Source organism: Mauremys reevesii, linkage group 2 (genome assembly GCF_016161935.1).
Source record: "Mauremys reevesii isolate NIE-2019 linkage group 2, ASM1616193v1, whole genome shotgun sequence".
Taxonomy (NCBI): Eukaryota; Metazoa; Chordata; order Testudines; family Geoemydidae; genus Mauremys; species Mauremys reevesii.
This window is the reverse complement of record NC_052624.1, coordinates 197,134,710-197,157,219: the sequence shown is the minus strand read 5'-3', so window position 1 is coordinate 197,157,219 and position 22,510 is coordinate 197,134,710. Positions and strand designations below refer to the sequence as shown.

Below are 22,510 nucleotides of genomic sequence, written 5' to 3'. Positions count from 1 at the left end.
CATCCCCTGCCTTTCTGGGTCCATGGAACTGGGGGTAGGGGGCTGCTCGCTTCCCTCTGGGGAACTTGCCCCATTGTTTGTAGCCGTCCCCACCTCCCCCAGCAGCCGCAGCCCATGTGCCCTGGCTGGCACCAAAATGGATATATTGGTTCTGGGGTCTCCCTGCTTCTCCCAAGGGGTTTAATGAGCCTCTGCTCCTGGTTCCTCCGCACCCCACAGTGATAGGCTCTTGGGGCCACGGCTCCCAGGTTATGAGTCCCCACGGAGTGGTGCCGGGGATGGCCAGGCTCCTACCTGGTTGGTGATCGCACCATGCGTAGAGCTGGGATTGGTAGCCCTGCCCAGCCCTTCAGGGGTAAGCGGCCCCATGCCGATCCTGGGCCCCTCTGCAGTTAGCAGGGGGCAACTGGAGCAGGGCCAGGGGCTGCTCTCCGAAAGGCCCTTCTCGAGGCATCCATGCCCCGCAGGTAGCGGGCAGCCCTCTTCCTTCCTGCAGCCTCTCTGGCATGCTTGGAGCTTGTCCTCCCCTTGTCCGCCCTGCTCGCAGTACCGGTGCAAACCTGCGGGTGCTCCTCAGCCCCAAGCGGGCTCTTCCTCAGCCAGAGCCGCCTTCCTGGGCTGCAGGAGGCCCCCTGTAGCCACCACTGAGGCTCTCCATGAGCAGCTGCTGGTCTTCCTGCCCTCTCGGCGGGGAGGCTGATCACGGTTACTCTGGTAACTGGACTTTTAGTGTCCGGTCAGCACTTCCAGGTCCCCTTTTCGACTGGACTTTCTGGGTCAAAAACCGGGTACCTGGCAACACTAGTTTATTATGCTGATGGGAGAGCTCTCTTCCGTAGGCATATAGCATCTTCACCAGATGCGCTGCAGTGGTGTATGTGTAGACACGCCCTTAGACACACATCTAGTGAGTTCCAATTTGTCTTTATTTTAAAAATATTAAACTGTGGAATAATGTCAAAAAGAAAGGGTGGAGTTGAAGTAGTTGCATGAGTAAGGTTTGCAGGACTGGGCCTGATCTTCTTTTAATTGAAATCAACAGGAGTCTTGCCAGTAACGTCAGTGGGAACAGGAACTGTGGCAGCAAGGGAAAGGAAAACTGACTCGACTATTTTCATTGCCCATTCTGAGAGAAAGGGAAAAGGCAAACAAGCAGCACAGGTAGTTGAAAATAAATTATTTTTTTTAAATGACATGTTCCTGCTCATATAGGTAAGGACATACATTTGAAAAGAAATATATACATTTAATTCTGCCCGTCTCCACCTCAGTGTCCAAGAAACATGGCTTCCACCACATCTTCTGGGAGATGGTTCCACAGTGTAACGTGGTATTTCCCAGAATGTGGGGCATGAAGGACGAGCTGGGAGATGTGGCAGATGTGTATACTAAGGGTATGTCTTCACCGCACAGTTACCCTAAGCTCTTTACTTGAGTTTTAGCCCAACTTCCCCACAGAAAAACCCTCTGACCCTGGTTTGGAGTTTTGTGAACCCCCAGCTACCTTATCTGTTGGGGGGAGGGCCGAGGTTAGAGCCCGGATGCTGCTTTAACTCAGACTAGAACCTGCCCACTTTGCAGTGAGGGCACAGGCAAAATCACTTGAGTGCTGGTAGTCCTCCAATTCCCTCCCATAATTGCCCCCAAAGGACAGACAAGTTCTCTCACAGTTGACTGGGGAAAAAATCCTAGCATCTCAGCACAAAGAAGCATGGCATGTGCCCCCCTAGACGCACATGGATAAATGCAGTGAGGATATAGAAGTGCGGTAGGGCTTTGTTGTGGGAATCTTGACGAGGCTAGCCTGGGTGCTCAGACCTTCATGTCAGTCACTGGCATTAACTGTGCAATGATGACATACCATGGTTAGGCCTTTAACAACCCATGGCAGGCCTGTGTTTAAGGTGTGTGTTTTGGAAGGAGGGGTGATTGGTTTAATTTTCTGCAAAGAGGAACAATGTTAATTTTCAAAAGCTTGGGAAACACTGGTCTACTACATATCACGGTGGGAATTTTTCCTTATTATTCAGCTTACATTTTCCCTTTTTACAAAATTGTTCCTATTACTCCTCCTCATTTTGCTCCCTTCTGTCAAATTGTTCTCTGCAGATTTTAGCTGATGATGGCATTCCTATCACTCCTTCAACTTTTCATTTTTCAAGAGACAGTTTAAAATGATCACCTGGAATTATTTTTAGAAGTATTGTGTATTCTAGAAGAAATAGGTCAGTCAATTAATAACAGCTGGTTTTTAAAAAAATCAGATTATAAACAGTTTTATTATCATTAGAATACATGCAAGTTGTGTGTGTAATTTAGCTCATGATAATGGCAATGGGTTGTTTTAGAGGGAGGGAAAAAACAAACTTTCTGTATTCAGTTGTGATGGTAGAGCTAGGAAGAATAAAAGCACATGTAATTATCTCCTAAAAAATCTGATTTCTGGTGAAATCTCAGGAATTACGCTTACAAGACAATTACAGCTCTATGAAGTATGTGAAAAGTGGTAAACAGGGAGGTGGCAAATTTTGCAGATGATACAAAACTACTCCAGATAGTTAAGTCCAAAGCGGACTTCAAAGAGTTACAAAGGGCTCTCACAAAACTGGGTCACTGGGCAACAAAATGGCAGATGAAATTCATTGTTGATAAATGCAAAGTAATGCACATTGGAAAACATAATCCAATCTACACATATAAAATGGTGGGGTTTAAATTAGCTGTTACTGTTCAAAAGAGTCATTGTGGATAGTTCTCTGAAAACATCCACTCCATGTGCAGCAGCAGTCAAAAAAGCGAACAGAATGTTGGGAATCATTAGGAAAGGGATAGATTATAAAACAGAAAATATCATATTGCCTCTATATAAACCCGCATATATACACCCACGTCTTGAATACTGTGTGTACATGTGGTCATAGGCGCCAACTTCCCCTTTGCCCCATGGGTGCTCGACCTGCCCCTGCACCACTCTTGCCCTGCCCCAATTCCACCCCTTTTCCCCAAGTCCCCGCCCCTGCCCTGCCTTTTTACCGCCTCCTCCCCCAAGCGCCACATCCCCATTCCTCACCCTCTCTCCTGGAAAGTCATAAGTGCCAGCAAACAGCTGTTAGGCAGCGGGCGGGAAGTGCTGGGAGGGGGCGGAACGGGGACGCCACACTCAGGGAAGGAAGAGGGGGTGGGGGTAGGGAGCTTGGCTCCTGGTGGGAGTGGAGAACCTGCTAATTTTTCCCCGTGAGTGCTCCAGCCCTGCAGCACCCACGGAGTCAGCGCCTATGGGATGCGGTTGCCCCGTCTCAAGATATATTGGAATTGGAAAAGGTACAGAAAAGGGTAACAAAAATTATTAGGGGTTTGGAACAGCATCCATATGAGGAGACATTAATAAGACTGGGACTTTTCAGCTTGAAAAAGGGACGACTAAGGGGCGATATGATAGAGGTCTATAAAATCATGACTGGTGTGGAGAAAGTAAATAAGTGTTATTTACTCATTTTCATAATACAAGAACTAGGGGTCACCAAATGAAATTAATAGGCAGCAGGTTTAAAACAAACAAAAGAAAGTATTTCTTCATACAAACCTATGGAACTCCTTGCCAGAGGATGTTGTGAAGCTAAAGACTATAACAGGGTTCAAAAAAGAAATAGACAAGTTCATGGAGGATAGGTCCATCAATGGCTATTAGCCAGGATGTGCAGGGATGGTGTCCCTCGCCTCTGTTTGCCAGAAGCTGGGAATGGTTGACAGGGGATGGATCACTTGATGATTACCTGTTCTGTTCGTTCCCTCTGAAGCATTGGGCACTGTTGGAAGACAGGTTTCTGGGCTAGATGTACCACTGGTCTGATCCAGTGTGGCCATTCTTATGTTCTTAAGTTAAGTATTATATTTTTTGAAAATTGCTCAGTTCTGTAATATGAGACTTAGCATACTGGAAATACAATTCATTGTCTGATTTGAAAAAAAGGATTTTCACAAAAAAATTTGCCAATTTGCCTCTTTTGTCACTGTCAGCTAGTGGGCCACAAACTGAGCTGTTACAGTAGTTGCTTATCTGAAATCATATGTTTTCATGTTGCCTAGAGGGTTCTTCAGACATCAAGTATGCTGACCCTGATAATACTGATACTGTACTGATGATCTCAAAGGTGAAAAATTATATACTGTGTGTCCCCAAGTCATAATACAAACTATATGTATGTTTTTACTGGGAAAATATCCCTCTACTGCTCCAACAGTGTTAATTTTGTTATACCCTTAACTATTGTAAGATGTTTTTTCACAAATGATCTCAGCATCAGTCTGTGTGATTTAAAATTCTATGAACTTTTATCTACATGATAAGTCATAATGGCTGTGATAGAGGTGTACTGACTTGAATTTACAAAGGAAGGAGGAAAGACCCCATTTGTGACTTCTTTGTTGTACTTTAAATTAAAGGACAGAATTGATTGAAAGTTTCAATATGGATGGTTAAATTGAAACAGAAAATCATTTATTTATATGCAGAGGAGCATGCCACATAGACAGCTGTCCTCTACCAACCAAATCCCTCAGCACCACAACTGAGTAGTTTTGCACGGAGCACCTTCCACAAACTCCCAGATAAAATGGGAGTAACACAGTGAGCTGATGCAGTTCTCAAGGTTTCACAGTTTTCCAGGATATTTTCTTCCCTTTCATCTTCCATGCCACATAGAGATGATCATCTGGCCCTATAAAAATGTACCACCCTCTTCTCTCCTCATAGCTCAAGTGTCAGGTGAGAATCTCACAATTCTGAAGTTACCAAATGTATTTGATCCTTTAGCAAGGGTTTTAGGCTAAGTTGTAAAGTACCATATGCCTGATCCAATGCAGTTGAAGTCAATGGGAGTTTTTCCATGAACTTCAATGGGTGTTGGATCAAGTTCTTTGAGAAGTGCAAAATATTGTATTATTATTGTATTTAGCTATGAACATCAGACTGCCTCATCTGGATCATAATATGTTTCCAGACTGCTTGGTCTAGGAGGCATTTGTAAACTAAATTGTATAACTACTCTACCGTAGCTGAAAAGTGATGGCCAACTGAAACATAGTGTTCTTATATCAGATGTTTTTGGATTTGATGTAAGTAATTTTATTTAATTACTTTTAAGAACCCAATAATATGTGGAAGATTTAGATTCATTTTACAAATTGCTCATCCTTCATGGCCTGTACTAAGGTTTAAATTGGCTTCCACTGAAATTAAAGCACAATTTCCATGATATGAATTTCATTTTAAAGGCTGATATATGTGAATTTACATAGTATGATATCTTATGTTATTTTTACTTATTTGCTCAGGAGGGTTGACCCCCAGGCCTTTCAAACGTTTCTAAAAGGGCGCTTGCAACTAAATCTTTTCCTTTTTTAAAAGTCCTTTTTCCCAGACAGTGTTACCATTAGATCTCTGATTACTTTCTATCCTACAGCATCTGCTGTTGTAAAGAAAATCTTTGAAATCTTTTATCTGATGCACCTTGTACCAAATTGGCTCTGTCTTGTTTACAATCCTGTTCTCAGTCTACTCCAGAGGAACTCTCAGAACCCAACAGGGGAAAAATTCTTGTGGGAGCAGTCCCAATGATAGACAGTGATTTGCATTGGACTTTAAAGGAGAAAAGCCAGCTGAAATTAATTTGGTGCTCATAAAAGTGTGAAACTGGTAGCAATAAGTTGGGCGGGCTCAGCACAAGCTTCTATACACAGTAGTAATGCCCCAAATCCTAATCTGTGATACCCTTCTACAGGCTGGTAGGTTAATTCGCCGGCCACTGTGTCAAACAAAGCTCCCAACAGTGGCAGAATCTCAATTCTTTTCTTCAGGGATGCGTTAGTTTTACAAAACTAAAACAGTCCACCACAAATCAAGAGAGATAAACCAAGTCCTACTGCCTGGCCCTTCTAAAGCCTCTTCCTGATAAGGCCCCAGCACATACAACAGGCATCTCTAGCCAGGTCTTCCATCTAGCTAGCGTGGAGGGCGCCATTCTGGAGCTTTTTCCCCTGACACTGGGTCTCCAGCCAGGGTCGTCCTGCACCATGCAGGTCTCTTTTCCTAACTGAACAGCTTGCTGGCCTCTTAGCTGAGGACCAGGTGACTTGCAGAGCTATCACCTGATCCCTGGCCTCAAATCCATCTCCTGGAAGGCAGTTAATTTGTCATAGGTGGGGCTAAATCCAGCTCGCTTAAAGGGCCATTCCATTCTGTGACATCTTCCTATTCCAGGAGTCTGCCTTGAGTCAGGACTCTCACGGGTGCTGAATTTGTGAAGTTATTTTTGATGTGGAAAATGTTCATCTGATACCAACAGGTTTGTATAATTATTGACTTAAAGCAGACTGGAACCCAGGTTTCAAGTAAAGATATTATATATCAGTTGTGTATGTATCTGATTGTGTGATGGTGTTTGTATATTTTTTATGCTTTTAGGAGATTTCTCGCAGTTGATCAGTAATCCCAGATCTAGGAATAAATACGTGTTTGATAATGTCCTAGTGGTCATGGGATGATTCAATATTTAAATCACTTTTGGCAGGACTTCCATTTGATATGAAATGTATGTTGTGGGGGGTTCATTCTTTATAGAACTAAGGATGTAGAAACTGTAGACAGTTCAGGACTCTCCACGTCTAGTGATGCTGAACTGCTTTTACTGCATAAGGATACAGCTGAGCAAAGCCTTTGGAAAATACAGTAACTTACTCCTCCCTTTTTATCAGCTCCTCTTTCTGGCCAGTATGCTTTCTAGAAGTAGCAAATTATCATAAGGAATAACTAGTACACGATATCTTAAGAAAGCTTTCAACCTTCTCTCTTTACTGTTGTATATGATTGACAGACATTTATATTATTCTAGCACAAACCTCTACAATCCTTTCTGTTTCCGAGGCAGCTATCACTTTGGTATTTATTGGTAAGCACTAATTTACTAAAAACTCATAACCAGCTTAATAATGATTTCCTGTTTTAATTATTTATTTTTTTCTTCCTGGTTGATCATATGTTCATATTATTGGAGAATGGATATTTTTGTGGTAATGTGTAAGACTGGAAGTCAGTAAACCCAAGTTTTATTCCTGGCGCTGCCACAGATTTCCTGGGGGGCCCTTTAGCAAGTCACTTAACCTCTCTGTCCCGTGGTTTGTCCATCTGTAAAATGGGTATAATCATATCTACCTGAAAGGGTTGTTTTGTGGTTAAATTCCTTAATGTTTGGAAAGGCTTTGGGTTTCTTCAGGTGTAAGGTGCTAAAGAAATGCAAAGCATTGTTATTTTTCTGAATACTGCTTACAATTAGCCTAATCATAGTTAAGTAATTATCATCGAACACTTGCTGTGTCTAATATTCAGATTATTATTTTTGTACAGCTGAAGATGAAGTGAATATTTTCTAATAGGTTTAACATTACTGCTTTTTGTGGAAAATGTATCAAGGCAAGAATAGGGGTCAGTTATCAGAGCTACATGTTTTACTTTTACAAGCAGCATCCCATTTCTGACTGCTATATTTCTGGAACAGTCATACAATTGATGGAGACTCCCTGCTGTTCCACCTGTAAGGAGACAGTGTAATGATTATAGTTGCTAGCAGGGAGCTAGGACAGCATTGTATGGTAATGATCCATAACACTTCATTTTACAACTGTGCTCCTGTGTTGTTTGGACCATCGCCGTAAAATATTTTGGTATCTTTTTTTTTTTTTATAAGTGAGGGAATAGAGTCAGCCTGTCCACACTAGAATGATCTATCTACGTAATTATGCTGCTCTCATCCCTGTAGTATCATATGATAAAAGACTTGGCACTGCCTTTCTGACTTACTAAATTTGTACGTTAGTCACTGTCTTAGGGAGAGGGTGACTGTTCCTCACTTCCCCACCCTAATTATAATAATTTAATTGGGTTTGATGTGGGTAAGGAAGGCTAATGACTGGGCCCCCTTGGCTCCTGAATGGAAATAATAATTCCATAAACATTGTGGCCTGTTTTTGTGTGATTAGCCAGATAGCCTGTACATTCAGTTATTTTTGGCACCTTCTCCTCCCCCCATCTTACTGTTACGGTATGGTGAATTGTGTAATTTTAATAAGATTAAAGATATTTGCATGTTAAGGTGTTCAGGGTATTAGCTAGTTGTGTGTCAGTTAATCTGTCTGAGCTGGCTATAATCACCTCCCATAAAGGTTAGAGGGTTCAAGAATATTTACCTTGCAGAACTGAGAGTCTAGACATGTCTGGAATGGTCCTTAATTTTCAAGCTTTGTCTGAGATTTATGCCAACATAAGAATGACACATAGACAGAAGCAGTAGATACAGAGCTCTTAACAAATCATTTGTGTAAGCTATGGGTGATGATGTGCCTGTGTCTGTGTGTTTGTAGCAAAAGGAATAATCCATGGTAAAGATTAGGGTTGCCAGGTGTTCGATTTTTGACCAGAACATCTGGTTGAAAAGGGACCCTGGCGGCCCCAGTCAGCTATGTTGACTGGGCTATTAAAAGTCTGGTTGGTGGCAGGCTGGCAAGCTCCCTAACCAGCTCCATGCGGCTCCTAGAAAGCAGCCAGCGTGTCCCTCCGGCTCATAGGCATAGGGGCAGCCACAGCGGCTGTGCGCGCTGCCACCACTCGTAGCGCTGGCTCCACAACTCCCATTAGCTGTGAACTGCGGCCAATGGGAGCTGCAGGGTTGGTGCCTGCAGACGGGTGCAGTGCGCAGAGCCCCGTAGCTGCCTAGGAGCCAGAGGGACATGATGCTGCTTCCTGGGAACCACCTGAGGTAAGCACCACCCGGAGCCTGCACCCCTCACCCTCTCCCACACTCCAAACCCCTTGACCCCACCCACAGCCCCCTCCTGTACCCCAAATCCCTCATCACTGGCCCGAGCACAGAGCTCACACCCCCAGCTGGAGCCTTCACCTCCTCCCACACCCCAACCCCCTGCCCCAGCCCAGTGAAAATGAGCGAGTTAGTGAGGGTGGAGGAAAGCGAGTGACAGAGGGAGGGGGGAAGGAGTGAGCAGAGGTGGGGCCTCGAGGAAGGGGCAGGGGAGGGAGCGTGGTAAGGGTGTTTGGTTTTCTGCTATTTGAAAGTTGGCAACTCTAGTGAAGATCTGTACTGTGCATTACACAATTGTGATCTGTTACAGACAGGGCCGGCTCCAGACCCCAGCGCGCCAAGCGCGCGCTTGGGGCGGCGTCCCACGGGAGGGCGGCAGGCGGCTCCGGTGGACCTCCCGCAGGCATGGCTGCGGAGGGTCCGCTGGTCCCGCGGCTCCGGTGGACCTCCCACAGACGTGCCTGCGGAGGGTCCGCTGGTCCCGCGGCTTCGGTGGAGCATCCACAGGCGTGCCTGCGGGAGGTCCACCGTAGTCGCGGGACCAGCGGACCCTCCGCAGGCACGTCTGCAGGAGGTCCACCGGAGCCGCGGGACCGGCGACCGGCAGAGCACCCCCTGCGGCGTGCCGCCCTGCTTGGGGCGGCGCAAATCCTAGAGCCCCCCCTGGTTACAGAAAAGTACCGTCAAACAACTGACCCTGAAAACTTAAACTAGCGCAAAGAACTGGACTCAGAGATCTGGGTCCTGTTCCTGACTCTGCTGCTGACTCAGCCTGAGCCCCTAGGTATGTCATTTAACAGTTCTGTGCCTCAGCTTTCCCCATGTGCAAATTAGGAATGATAATACGAGACTATCCCTCATGGGTGTTGAGGCTTCAGTAATAGGTGTTTGTAAGGCACTTAGAGATCCATAGGCGAAAGGAGCAATGGAAGTGCAAAATATTATTATAAAAGAAGGATCTAAAGGGATAAATAAAATACTCCACTGAAGTTTTTACTTATCTATAATCCTCTACTATATTTTCCTTAATATTTTTGGAGTGTTGTGAATACTCTTTGAATCAGCTGAAGATGGTGGAAATAATCCATGCACCACTGCTTTGGAACAAAAGCATTTTCCCAGAGATTATTCTTTTCAGTGGGAAGAGGTCTTGAAACAGGCAGAATGTTTGTATATTGCACATATACCAAAACTCTTCTCAGAACACCACTTCATTTAATGGGTTTTAACAGCAATGAGCAATGCCCTTTTCTTTTTGTGCTTTGGCGTATGATGATGTATGTATTTTACGGTCTTCTGCAAAAGCTTCACTACACTTGGGTGATCTTATGTTCTGTGGGTACTTCTTGACAACAATACTTGAACAGTGTGCACAAGAACAAACACCAAAGACAACAATTCTGTGTTGGCTGGGGGATGGACAATATCACCTAATAAGTCTTTTCCATCTCAAATGTTGATGGTTTGTTGATATTGTTGCACAAATGACATTTATGAAAGTGTTTACACCTTTCCAGGAAACTCAGTCAATTAATTAAACTTCAATAAAATAAATGCAGTAATATTATCACTTTCTTTTGGAGACCACACATTCCCTGCCCAAAGAGCTCACCATGTAGGTTAGGATCAGGAGCAACAGTTGGATGAAGAAAACTGGGTGGTAGAACTAATGGCTGGTCTACACTACTGTGGTAAATCAGTCTAACTTATTTAACTTCAGTTACATGAATAACATAACTAAAGTCGACGTAGTTAGATCCACTTATGGCAGTGACTACACTGCGCTGTGTCGGTGGGAGAGCATCTCCCATTGACTTCCCTTATGCTTCTTGGGGAGGTGGAATACACAATTTGGTGGCAGAGTGCTCTCCCATTGATTTAGCGTGTCTTCACGAGACCCACTAAATTGACATTCACTGCATCAATCGCAGCAGTGCCGATCTACCGGTAAGTGTAGACATGCCCAAAGTAACACCAACACAGTTCACTTTGGGGCTTTCCCAGAGGGGAAGGTGTGAAGGACATGGCCATTCACTCCTGCAAGATACTGTGGGTAAATTCACAGTGTTTCCAACTCTAATGATTTTATCATAATTCTACTATACTTGGAGGTTTTCTTAAAGCTGCAGTTCCTGGAGTCATGTGAATACAAGAGAATCTCACCTTTCATTAAAAAATAAAAGTAAATGTCTAGTCTTCATTATCAGAGAGAAGCTTGAAAACATGATCAGAGTAAACACTAAAGGCTTAAAAACCAGAAGGCTAAATAAGAACATTTTTAAAAAAAAAACATAATTTTTTTGGAGGGTGGGGGGCATGGGGCGGCTGCCTTTTTTTCTTTTTCTTTTTTTTACATTTGGTGTTGGCAATACTGGAATTTTCAAACCCTCATGGATGGTCAGTAGAACCAAAGGCTATGAGTAAAGTCAGCGCTGATATTCCAGATAGGGTGAGTATGGAAGATGTGAGGAGGACCAATTTATTTCCTCATTTATTTAGGCAGTTTTAGCAGTAAGTTGTTTGGTTTTGTATATTTAATATTGGTTTTAATGTTTTCTCTTATGCATCTATAAATAGTGTTCAAGTGTCCTTGTTTCTTTGCCTTTGTTGTTACTGTATGCAAATTCACTCTTTGTTTTACCCTTCCCTAGTGACCTGTTACATTTGGTTATAAAGATATGTAGGAAGGAAATAATTATACTAAACTTTAATCTGCCCTTAAAATCACACTATAATTAAACCTACACATAAGGGGAGCAGTGTGTGTTTGCTCCTCTACCTTTAGCAACAAACCTTAAAGCAGAAGTCCCGAATATGTGGGGTTTGCTCACCTAGGGGGGCGTGGAGGACCGTTTTTGGGGGGGGGGGCAGCTCAGGCCCAGGCCAGCCCCCATGGGGGGCAGGGAAGGAGCACCACCCAGCTCCGGTCCTGGCCCGCGTTTCCAGCCCCGCACCCAGGGATCCTCTTCCAGCTGTGGCTGGCGGCCCCGCATCCAGGGCACCAGCTGCCATCCCTGTTCCCGGGGCTTTGCTTCCAGCCGCAGCTGCGAGCCCCGTGCCTGGGGCACCAGCTGTTGGCCTTGGGCCCCAGCCAAGGCTCTGCTCCTGCCCCGCCCCCAGCTATGGCCCCAGCTTCAGCCCTGTTACCTGGCTGCGTCCCCCCCTCACAGAGCAATGGCCCCACTCCTGGCTCCGGGGGTGAGGATGGGGATGAGGGCAGACAGGGATAAACGGGAAGGCAATGTAAAAAGTTTGGGGACCACTGCCTTAGTGAGTGGAGAGGAGGTAGAATGAATTTTTGCATTACTGTTTTAGGTACCATCTTTTTGCAGATGGATTGTGTGTAGAGACGTCCTTTATGGGAACCATTTAGATGTCAATACATAAGAACAACAGACTGAATTAAAATGCTGTAAGGAGTCTTCACTTGGAATTCGTAGAGTATAAGGCCACTAGATCATTCTGTATGTCACAGGCCATTAAATTTTACCCAATTACCCTGGACTGAAATCCCTTCATTTGATGCATTTTAAACTAAAAATTAATTTAATGCAGGTTTTTGTGTAATTTACTGGTGACTTTTTCAAACTGTAATACTTTACACTGACATTGCATGTTGTTGTTGTGGCTCTTAGGGGCCCCAATCAGTACCCAATTGTGCTAGCTGCTGTACAAACACACCAACAAAAAGTCCCTGCCCCTAAGAGCTTTAAAAAAAAAGCAATTTTCAAATGATTTGAAGCTGCTGGGAAAGTAAATAAACAAAAATTATCACAGAAAACCAAATTATAGTTCCCTGTTCGAGGTCTGCATTGCCTAAAAGGAAATCAGGCTACTTTGGGAAATGAAACTAAAAATTAAGCAGCTGTATAACTTTGTTTTTCCAACTGCTGATGGTTTTAGAAGATTGGGTTTAGGTAACATGACTACAGGATTTGCTGTACTAATCCTTCCAGTTCCTGTGATTTTCCTTGAGTTGAACTTGCAGGTTGATTGCATAGGAAAACATTAGCATGAGATGCTGACCAGCCTTTGAACGTATGCAGTTATATATTGGCTTTTGAGACACTACAAATACAGGTAAAAGCAAAGAATTGTCACTAGGAGGTAATCCCCTCCCTCCAGTAAAAGCTTGGACTCTTTCACCAATTTCTTTTATTGTTTGACAAGAAAAGAAGGGCAGGGCATTTGGAATTTTTAAAAAATTGATGCTTGTGTCTGCTCTGATCCCATCAGGCCTCACAGATTGATCAGGGTCTGGCCACATGCCATAAATGCTTGGACTGGAGCCTCCCCAGTGGTACTGCCAATTCTGTAGGTGGTGCTCTTGCTGCCCCTTATACATGGGGAAGGTCTTTCTTACTGTCAAAATCCCTAAATTCACCAGCTTGTCCTCCTTTGAATCCCCCTCTAAGGGTTACCTGTGCTATTGTAACATCGACAGACCCTGGTGGTCGGGATCAAACCTGGGGCCTCTGAAGCTTAATGCATGAAGCACTACTGCATGAGCTAAAAGCCAGCTCGAGGTAGCTCTCTCTCTCTCTCCCTCGTCCCCTACCCCCCGCCATGGGACAGAACACTACACCCAGAAGATGTGTGGCACAGTGTGGGTTATAATATGGTGCCTGAAAATCCTCCCATCTAAATAGTGGTTAGGCAGGTGAGGAGCTGAATGAGCCAATTATTGTGCACAATGTGATCGTTTTATTCTTGCCTCATCCTCTTTCCCCCACACTAACTTTTAATTTGTTCTTCTACCTATTGGGTTTTGTCATGATCCTAGACTGTGAGATTTCTGAGTCAGACTGTCTTTTTTTATTTGTACAGTGCCTAGCCCACTGCAGCCATGATTCTTGAATGATCCTGTAATATAAATGAATAATAATAGTGAACTGATTGCCCCAGCGTCTTGTTAAGAAGCATAGGATTTGCCATCATCCTTTGGATCAGGCATGAAACTGAGGTCCTTGAGGATTAAAGATCCCACAGCAGTTTTTGTAAGGATCATTTAACCTTGATTTCCTGGACCCAATATGACCTGAGTATTTTTGTTCTTCTTACCTTAATTCTTTATTCATTTCCTGCCCTAAGCCATTGTGTTGCCCTGCTGTGTGATAACATCCTCTGCGTTCCATATCCTCTGCTGAAGGACATTATAGAAATGTAAAGCATCAGCATTATTATTTATTATACAAAATGTATCTGTCATAAAATGCCTGCGAAAGATGGAAATGTTCATTTTAGTTTTACTAAATCTGCTGGGTTGGAAAGTAAATCTAAATCGGGGTAATGTATATCCCGTTCTGTTGTGTTTTGCCTCTAGCAGCTTTTAAAATCACAAATGCACATTTTTAATGACTAAATATAACATTCACAGGGAGACATTCTGCCCCAATTGTTTCATTAGAGAATTGACTTACTAGAGACTGCTTTTAAGGAGTCATGTCTGTGGCTAACCAAGGTATTGTCCCTTAAAAATATATATAAATAAGAAGAGCAGTTTAAAATGTTTTCTTTCTATCCAAACTGCTGAGTTTTAGTTGCAACATGAAATAAAGCAAAGAGGTTATGTTACAGGGCTATGCCATGCATTTATTTCTCTCCTGAAACCAGTATTTTCAGTCAGTGCTATCCCAGAGGTGCATGAGAGCTTTGCTATGGGGTAACCCTGAGGCTGAATTTTAACAATTATGTTACAATGAATAACTCTGGTGTGTGTGTGTGTGAGAGAGAGAGATTGAGAGAGAGAGAGAAATATATAGATATGATATTATTAATGGGTTACGGCTGACTATTAATTAATTACCTTTGTCTCATTTTTTAAGCTGAGTATTGCTATGTTTTTTGGATTTAAATATCCCTTGTGGCACAGATCTGAAGCAAATAGAAAACCAACATCAGTCTTTCTCTCCTTTTTTCCATGCTCATTAATTACAGGTGGTTCCCATTTTGCCTGATATTCTGGACTGAGTGCATAGGTTACTGCTATGTTGCTGCTTATATGTTAGTGCTCTGCTGTTCCTGTATGCCAGGGTTGGTGCCTACCTGCTGCCTCGCTTTGGCAATACCACTGTGTTTTATACAGCTCTACTGCATTTTCTCTTTACAGATGTACTTAATGTTTTCATTTTTGAGGCTTCTTTTTATGGAGGTCTCAAAGGTGGAGATCATTCAGCTACATAAAGAAACCAGAGATCATCCAGCTATAAAATTGCATTGTAACATTAGTTTTTGTTTTGTCTACTGTTAATTTTCTGTTCCTGTTTTTTCTAAAGTTTGTCCAGCAACCTGAAATGGGTAATTTTAAGTCTGTGGTTTCTATTGGCTTCTAATTTCCCAGTGGATAAAAATATATATCACAAGCATATTCCAAAAGTGTGTTGGTGGAGGTGTGGAGAGTGGGGAATTTTCCTGCTCTCGGGGCATTTGTGGGATTTGAGAGGTGGTTGTATTTATTTATAAGGAGAAAAAGGGGCAGGATTCTTCCATTCTCTGCTACCAGGTGTGCCAAGTACCATTTTAAGGACTTTACTTGTATGTCTTTGCGTGATCTAATTGGTTCCAGTTACTGCCCTAGGGTGAGAGGTAACTAGCGCAGTCAGTTATTTCATACTGGTGTTCACTCTGATTAATCTATTCATTATTACATACAAAGAGGGAAAAAATGAAAACCTGTGTGGATAAACACTCACAATATGTGCTAAAGAGAGAGGTTAGAAAATTCAAAGATAAAGATGACATTGTTAAGGCTGCAAAGTCTAAAATTAGATACTGACTTTGTTTTGCACTCAGGCATATAGGCATCACGTTTTGTCCCTTAGGGTGGCCTGCTTCATGACTAGGGAGACTGATGACGCTTACAAGAATTCTGCTCTCTGAGAATAGGATTCTTGTGACTTGCTACGCTATGCCCAGTCACAAGGAGGGAACAGAGGAATGGCATGACATGTAGGTTTACGTCAAGTGCCGATGTGTAAAGCTCAGTGGGGAGTGCTTAATCATAGCTGTTGGTCAATTAAACCTGCTCTGAGCAGAGTTAGACAACATCGTACTTAAAACTACAGAATCGCATGAGCAGCACGGCTTCTAATACTGTGAAGAGCAATGGTGTGGAAAAGTTAGCAATCATGGGAATTTTTTTTAAAGTTTCTTGGTGTATGTAGACAAGATGGGAGCGACAATACTTTATATGTTTACTATATCTATAGAGTGTTAAGTGAGATGGAGATGGGGAATTGTCAGTTATAGTGGGGATTAAAAATAGTGTCTACGATCAGGTGATCTGTGTGGATTGGATTTGACATAAAGTCTGCCTACAGTGTGGATTTTACTACGTCACTTATTATTCCTGACCCTGGGAGAAAGCAGAGAGACACCTGACATGGCTTTGCGTTATGTAGCCACCAGACTAGGAATGAACAGTAATGACAAATGGATGCTGGGGATCACATCCCAAGCACAGTGTTAAACAGTTCCCTGGGTGAATTGTACCCACTGCTCAGAGGTACTGGACGGGTTTTATCTTCTGCTTACACTTTGGCAATGTCTGTATAGCTTGCGATGCCAATAAAGCCTCACTGAGTAGAAATGAAAAAATTGTTAGAATGTAGTTTAGTCTTGCCTGTATGGATGGGATAAAGCCATGTTAGAAGCTTGTTGTGTCACTGTACCACAGTCCAGTCAGCTAACACGGTTCTGGAACTTCATTATGGATGCTTGGGTTCTGTCCATGCAAGAAGGCCAAACTGTATTGTGACATGGGCACTATTGTTATAACTAAGGCTACATTTCCGTCACAGGTGTTTTTAGTAAAAGTCATGGACAGGTCACGGGCAGTAAACAAAAATTCATGGCCCGTGACCTGTCCTTGACTTGTATTATCTACCCCGACTAAATTTTGGATACTGGGCAGGGAGGCTCGGGGTGCCGTGGGCACTCTAGTGGCGGCCCAGGGGTGCCGGCAAGCAGCCCGGAGGTGCTGGGGGAGGGCACATGGCCATGGGGTGTCGAGGGTGCTCTGGGATGGCGGGGCCCAGGATCCCTGTGGGTGGTGGGGAGAGGGGGCTGGGCAGCAGTGTGCAGCTCAGGACCCCTGCTGGTGCTGGGGAGGTGGGGGCTGGGCAGCAGCACGCACCCTGGGACCCTCTCCAGTGCTGGAGGGGGGCTCCTGGCAGCAGCCCAGGCCCCCTACTGCTGCTGCTGCGGGTGGGGGAGTGCAGCAGCCCAAGACTGTCCCAGCCATGGCCGGTGCGGCTAGCCCAGGGGCTGCTCGAGCTGCTCAGGCAGCCCTGGAGCCAGTCTCACTGGCTGCTGCAGAAGTCACGGAGGTCCCGCAAAGTCATGGAATCCATGACAGACTCGCAGCCTTAGTTATAACACAATGATCCAACATGGTAAATTTGTGATGCTGCTAGTGCAGTGCTGTTAAATCATGTCTATGCTGCTAGTTTTAAAATGGATTTGGGAACTAGGTTGCCAGCCCTCCAGGATTGTCCTGGAGATCCCAGGAATTAAAGATTAATCTTTAATTAAAGATTATGTCATATAATGAAACCTCCAGGAATACATCCAACCAAAATTGGCAACCCTATAAATCCATGTTTTTTAAATTAGTTAATGCCCTCTTTGCATCCACACTGTGGAGTTTGCAAAGCATAGTACAAAGCTGTGTTGAATCTTGCAGGGTGGAGTCTTAAACACACTTGTTTTCTGAACTCTTTGCTAATGCTGCAGGAACAATGTCTGAGACTCTCTCAGAATTCCAGAGGGGTGAGCGAGTGTACAAACCAGGTTTTGACATAGTTAGGGTTTATTTTTCAGCGAATGTGGACAGAGCTGAATAAGCCAATACCCTTGGAGAATGTAGAGTTTTGTATTCTTTATTTTGCCTCTCCCTGCCTTTCTGTTCCCTCCTTCCCCTCAGGGGAAACAGTGGGTTATACATTTTCACCTCTTAATCCTCTTTGACTGGACTTTAATTTCAGCTGGGTGCTACCTATTATATTATATAGGGGGGAGGTGATGAGGATAATACTGCAGGAAGGGCCTTATGATTGTCTCCTGATTCATTGTGTTGTAAGGATAAGTCATAACTGTTTGCTCAAATCCCTATGAGTTTTTCTTCAAAATGAAGTGATTAACTTCTGTTGTAAACTTCCTCTTGTCTAGGGCATCCAAGCTTTATGCTGAGCTTGACAGCATTCAAGATATCCTGCCCACATAGGCTATTAGGTTCTGCTTATCCTTTGGTTCCACTGCCTGGTGAAATATTAGATAACGGGGAAAGAGCTTATCTTACATGCCTCTGAACTGACAAATATGGCAGCCTTTCAGTAAAAAGGCTAATGCAGACGAGGCCTTTTTCCTGGACGGAATAAGAATGAGCCCTGTACTTGTCTTGTCCCGTTGACAATGGTCAAATGCATACAGCATGATTTCCATAGCATCCAGACAGCCAGAGTATCTAATATCTACCTGTCTAGTCAATACATCAGCTTTGCTAGAGCAAAGAGCTGGAGTTTGTTATTGAGACTCATTTCTAATGCATTGGGAACAAATCTTTTTACCACCCCTCTTTATTCCAGAGTAAACATCATAAGCTGCATGAATTTATTTACTTCAATGACAAATAACTGTGTCAGTCACCTTTGTTTTCCAAATAAGATATTTCTCTAAAATTTCCTTAGGATTTAATTTGCATGGCTTTAGGCAGGAGAGGTGGGAAAGGGGGAGAGAGTGGAATTTGTTAATTTTTTGAACGATACTGTTAGGCTAGCATTAGTTTTTGTCTCTGGAGTGAAATGTGAGATAAGGTGATTCAGCCATGTTCCCATCTAGGGCCTGGTAGGGGTGAGTGTGTGTGTATCTGAGGGGTGGGCACAGCCCCAGGGGATGGAGAAGTGGCTGGATCCCCAATGGACCAGGGGCATCCCTGTCTTATCCACTGGGAAAACGGGGCTCCTCCAGGGCAGGACTGGGTCTGGCTCCAAGTGGTGGGGACTGTCCCTGTGGTTGGGGAGCAGGGGCCTGGGCACTGGGATACCATTCCCTCTGGCACCCTACTCTGAGGTGTTAACCTTTCCCCTGCCAGCACCATTGTCCTTGCCTGGGTCAGGCCCCTCGGAAATGCAAGAAGCCTCCCGTGGGAAGTGGCTGAGCCAGAAGGAACTATTTAGTAAACCAGATGGTTTTTGCCCTAAAGCTATATACTGGGTCACAACAGGCCATCAAGGTTTACAAATTGATCCCAAGACCACAAAGGTTGAGAACCATTGGACTAGATGGCCTTCAAAGTCTCTTCCAGCCCTATATTTCTATTATTCCAGTATTTTTGCACACACTTGTGCAAGCACGCACACACTGTGGCAATAGGGTATTTTTCATTCTTCCTCAACTCTAAAAACAAGCTGAAGAGGTTTTGCTCAAACTCTCCTGACTGAGCAGAGATGAAACATGGGAAATTTCATCCTCAAAGATTGAATGTTTCAGAAAGATAGGAGTGTGTGAAAATGGGAGTGTTATGGAACCTATTATTGTGACCCTAATCGGATAGCTACCCTAACACTTGAAACAATTTCCTGTGTGCAAGGGATCCTTCCTCTCTCCTTCAAATCCCTTTCTGAAACCCATTTTTTTCATGAAGACTTTCTAGGTTTATTCTCCCAAATGACATATCATTGCTTTGATATCTACAGATGAAAAGGCTTGTAGAAGCCCTATTACCATTATTATCTGAATTAGATTCTGAATTCCTCATTCCTTCTCTTAGTTTTGGTAAAACATCATGTTCACTTAAAGCATTCGCCAAATATGAAACATCATCAACAGCAGGCCTATGTGACAGGTGCATTTAAAGAGATTTATGATCACTTTCACCGTTTGGCAGGCAATTGCTTTTTATTATTTTCAGATTTTTATTTAAAAATAGATTCATGTCACCTGGCAGCAGCTGGCCAGGATTACTCCATGAGTAAAGTCCACCACCCAGTGGCAGAACTTGCTGTGTATGTACATTATCACGGCAGAGGCAAGATAGGTTTCTACTGATGCAAAGGCACCCCCTTTTACCAGGAAGCCTGCCCTCCGCTAATCCTACTTCATCTGGAAATCACTCTTGGGTACATCTCTTTTATGCACAGTGTTTACTTAAAAGAGCTCTCTTCTATTAGGTATTAGTGCAGACGACAGTGTATTATCATCAGCCCTCTGTTTAGGAGAAGTGCCTGTAAGAATATGACAAGTTCACCGGTAAATGGGGTAGTGGGAGTCCTGTCCATCAGTTTCAGCTCTATTTTTAAAGCCCATTAAGTTAAGCCCATATGTTGTGAAGAAAAGCTTCAAAATGAGAAACGAATGTAAGGAAAATGCTTTTCTGTGTTTGAGTTGCAGGCAGCCTGAAATGGGGAACAGTGAACTGTGTAAGGTTTGGTTTCAATGCACAGGCTAAGCAGTCAGGCTGTGTGTATAGGAGTTCCTCTAACCTGGAGACAAGAATCCTCACTACTAGACAGCAGTAGCTGCCACTCCAACTTCAGTGGTACTCTAGCTACTTCATCTTTGGTGCTCTACAATGCTTGCCTACATTGAGATCCACTGAACCCACGTTAAACCTCCACTGTGCCCTGGGCCAGTCTGATTAACATTCATACACTCTTCCCTGCATAGGCTCCCTAAATTCCCTCCACCATGCAAGGCAGGGTGGGCAAACTTTTTGGCCCAAGAGCCACATCTGGGAGGAGGATGGGAGGGGGATCAGGGCTGGGGCAGGGGGTTGGTACATATGTGGGGGGTGCGGGCTCTGGGGTGGGGCTGGGGATGAAGGGTTTGGGGTGCTGGAGAGTGCTCCCGGCTGGGACCGAGAGGTTCGGAGGGCAGGAGGGGCATCAGGGCTGGGGCAGGGCATTGGGGCATGGCTCACCGGTGCAGGTTCCAGGTGGCTCTTACCTCAAGTAGATCCCAGAAACAACAGCATGTCCCCCATCTGGCTCCTATGTGGAGGCATGGCCAGGCGTCTCTGCTGCACGCTGACGCCGCCCCTGCAGCTCCCATTGACCGTGGTTCCCAGCTGCAGGGACGTCACTTGGGGCGGGAACAGTGTTTGGAGCCCCCTGGCTGCCCCTATGCATAGGAGCTGGAGAGAGGACGTGCTGTTGCTTCCGGGAGCTGTGCGGAGCGGCCCATGACCCTGCTCCCCGGTTGAAGCTCCAGAGTGGGGCAAGCCCCAGACCCCGCTCCCCAGCAGGAGTTCAAGGGCCGGACTAAAATGGCTGGCAGCCGGATCTGGCCCGCGGGCCGTAGTTTGCTCACCCCTGATGCAAGGGAACCCCCCATAGTGATTAACAAGCTGATACTCCACAAGCTACAGAAGTAGGACCAAGATTTGCCCCTAAAAGGGAGATAAACTGTCTCCATTCATCTAAGTGGGTTTGACTCTGAAGCTTCTCTGTGTGTCCCATTGTCTGAATTCATTTTACCACTAAATATTGGTACATGTCTGGAACTGTCAAGCAGTTTCACCCATCCATCTCTCACCCCCACTGTACAAATGCCCCCGGCTTTGGTGACCAGTGCAATAAATCTTCTAGCTCCTGACCTACAGTATGTATAATTTGTCAAGGGAAGATTGCGTAGGAGGGAGTGGCTAGAGTTAATTGCGTGTGTACTCTGCTGTACTATTGAAAAGCAGTGTCCTCACTCCAGTGGCTGTGATCGGCTCTATTTTGTGTAAATAAGATTGCTAGGGTGGTTCTCCATTGAGCAATATTTGGGCATCCCTCCCCTAGAAGCTAAGCCAGTTTTGACACGCCGTTTTAATGTTTTCTGGCTGTAATATAGAAAGACTTGGAAATCTTTTGTTGTCATCACACATAGCAGTGAAGCTCTCTCTCTCTCGCGCGCACACACACACATACACACAGAAATAAGACTGTGATCTCGTTTCTCCTTTGCGGTGAAAACCGACAAGTCAGTGATGGCTTGGTGCTGTATGTCCTATCTGTTCTTGTTGTATTTGTGTGTATCAGGAAGTGCTGTTTTCTGGCATGCTTTTCACTTGGCACACAGAGTGGTGAAACTTCAGATTTGTATTCATGATAAAGTTCAGGAAAGAAAAAATTGTGGCAGGTGTTTCCTAGTTTCTTAGCTGCCCTGAAAAATTTAAATATGATATGGCGTGCTATGAATGAGTCAGTGTAAACAGCAGACAAATTAACATTCCAATAAGACTGAAAAATATAGCCTATCTTGTTAACTGTAGAAATCACATGGTCCAAATATTATATTGCCAAACTATGTTTTCTGCCTCGCAAAAGCAAGTGATGAATCTTATGCATTTATACTAGCTTTATAAAAGATGGAAAGAGAGCCTCCTGTGTACTATTTTATAACCTAGCAGCTCCACAAAGTAGGAGTCATTTTCATGATTATTTTTCTTAAGGGGAATCTCTCATATATTCTCCATGGGGAAGACTTTCAAAGGGCAGTTGGGTGCCCAGCTCCCATTGAAAGCCAAAGGTTTGACTGGGTCCTTTCAAAATCCCAGCCTAAATCTATTTTGTTTGAAAGTTTTATCCTGTTGCCACTCCATTTAGTGAAAATGTTGCTTAAATTTCCAGTGGTGGTATGCTGAAGGGGGACAGCAC

The 22,510-nt window shown here is 44.2% G+C and overlaps 1 protein-coding gene across 11 annotated transcripts in view; it reads left to right on the top strand.

Moving 5' to 3' along the window:
- Positions 1-22,510, top strand: part of LDLRAD4 (low density lipoprotein receptor class A domain containing 4) — a 234,892-nt gene that overhangs the window by 181,534 nt on the left and 30,848 nt on the right. For 7 of the 11 annotated variants that reach the window (XM_039525329.1, XM_039525323.1, XM_039525331.1 and 4 more), the window contains one exon: positions 1,043-1,161. The exons of 3 other annotated variants lie outside the window; for them this stretch is intronic. The gene's annotated coding sequence lies outside the window, so the exon portion shown is untranslated. Of the gene's footprint in view, positions 1-1,042; positions 1,162-6,275; positions 6,345-22,510 lie in introns of those variants that run through there. One more of the 11 variants, XM_039525332.1, reaches the window with a different exon arrangement.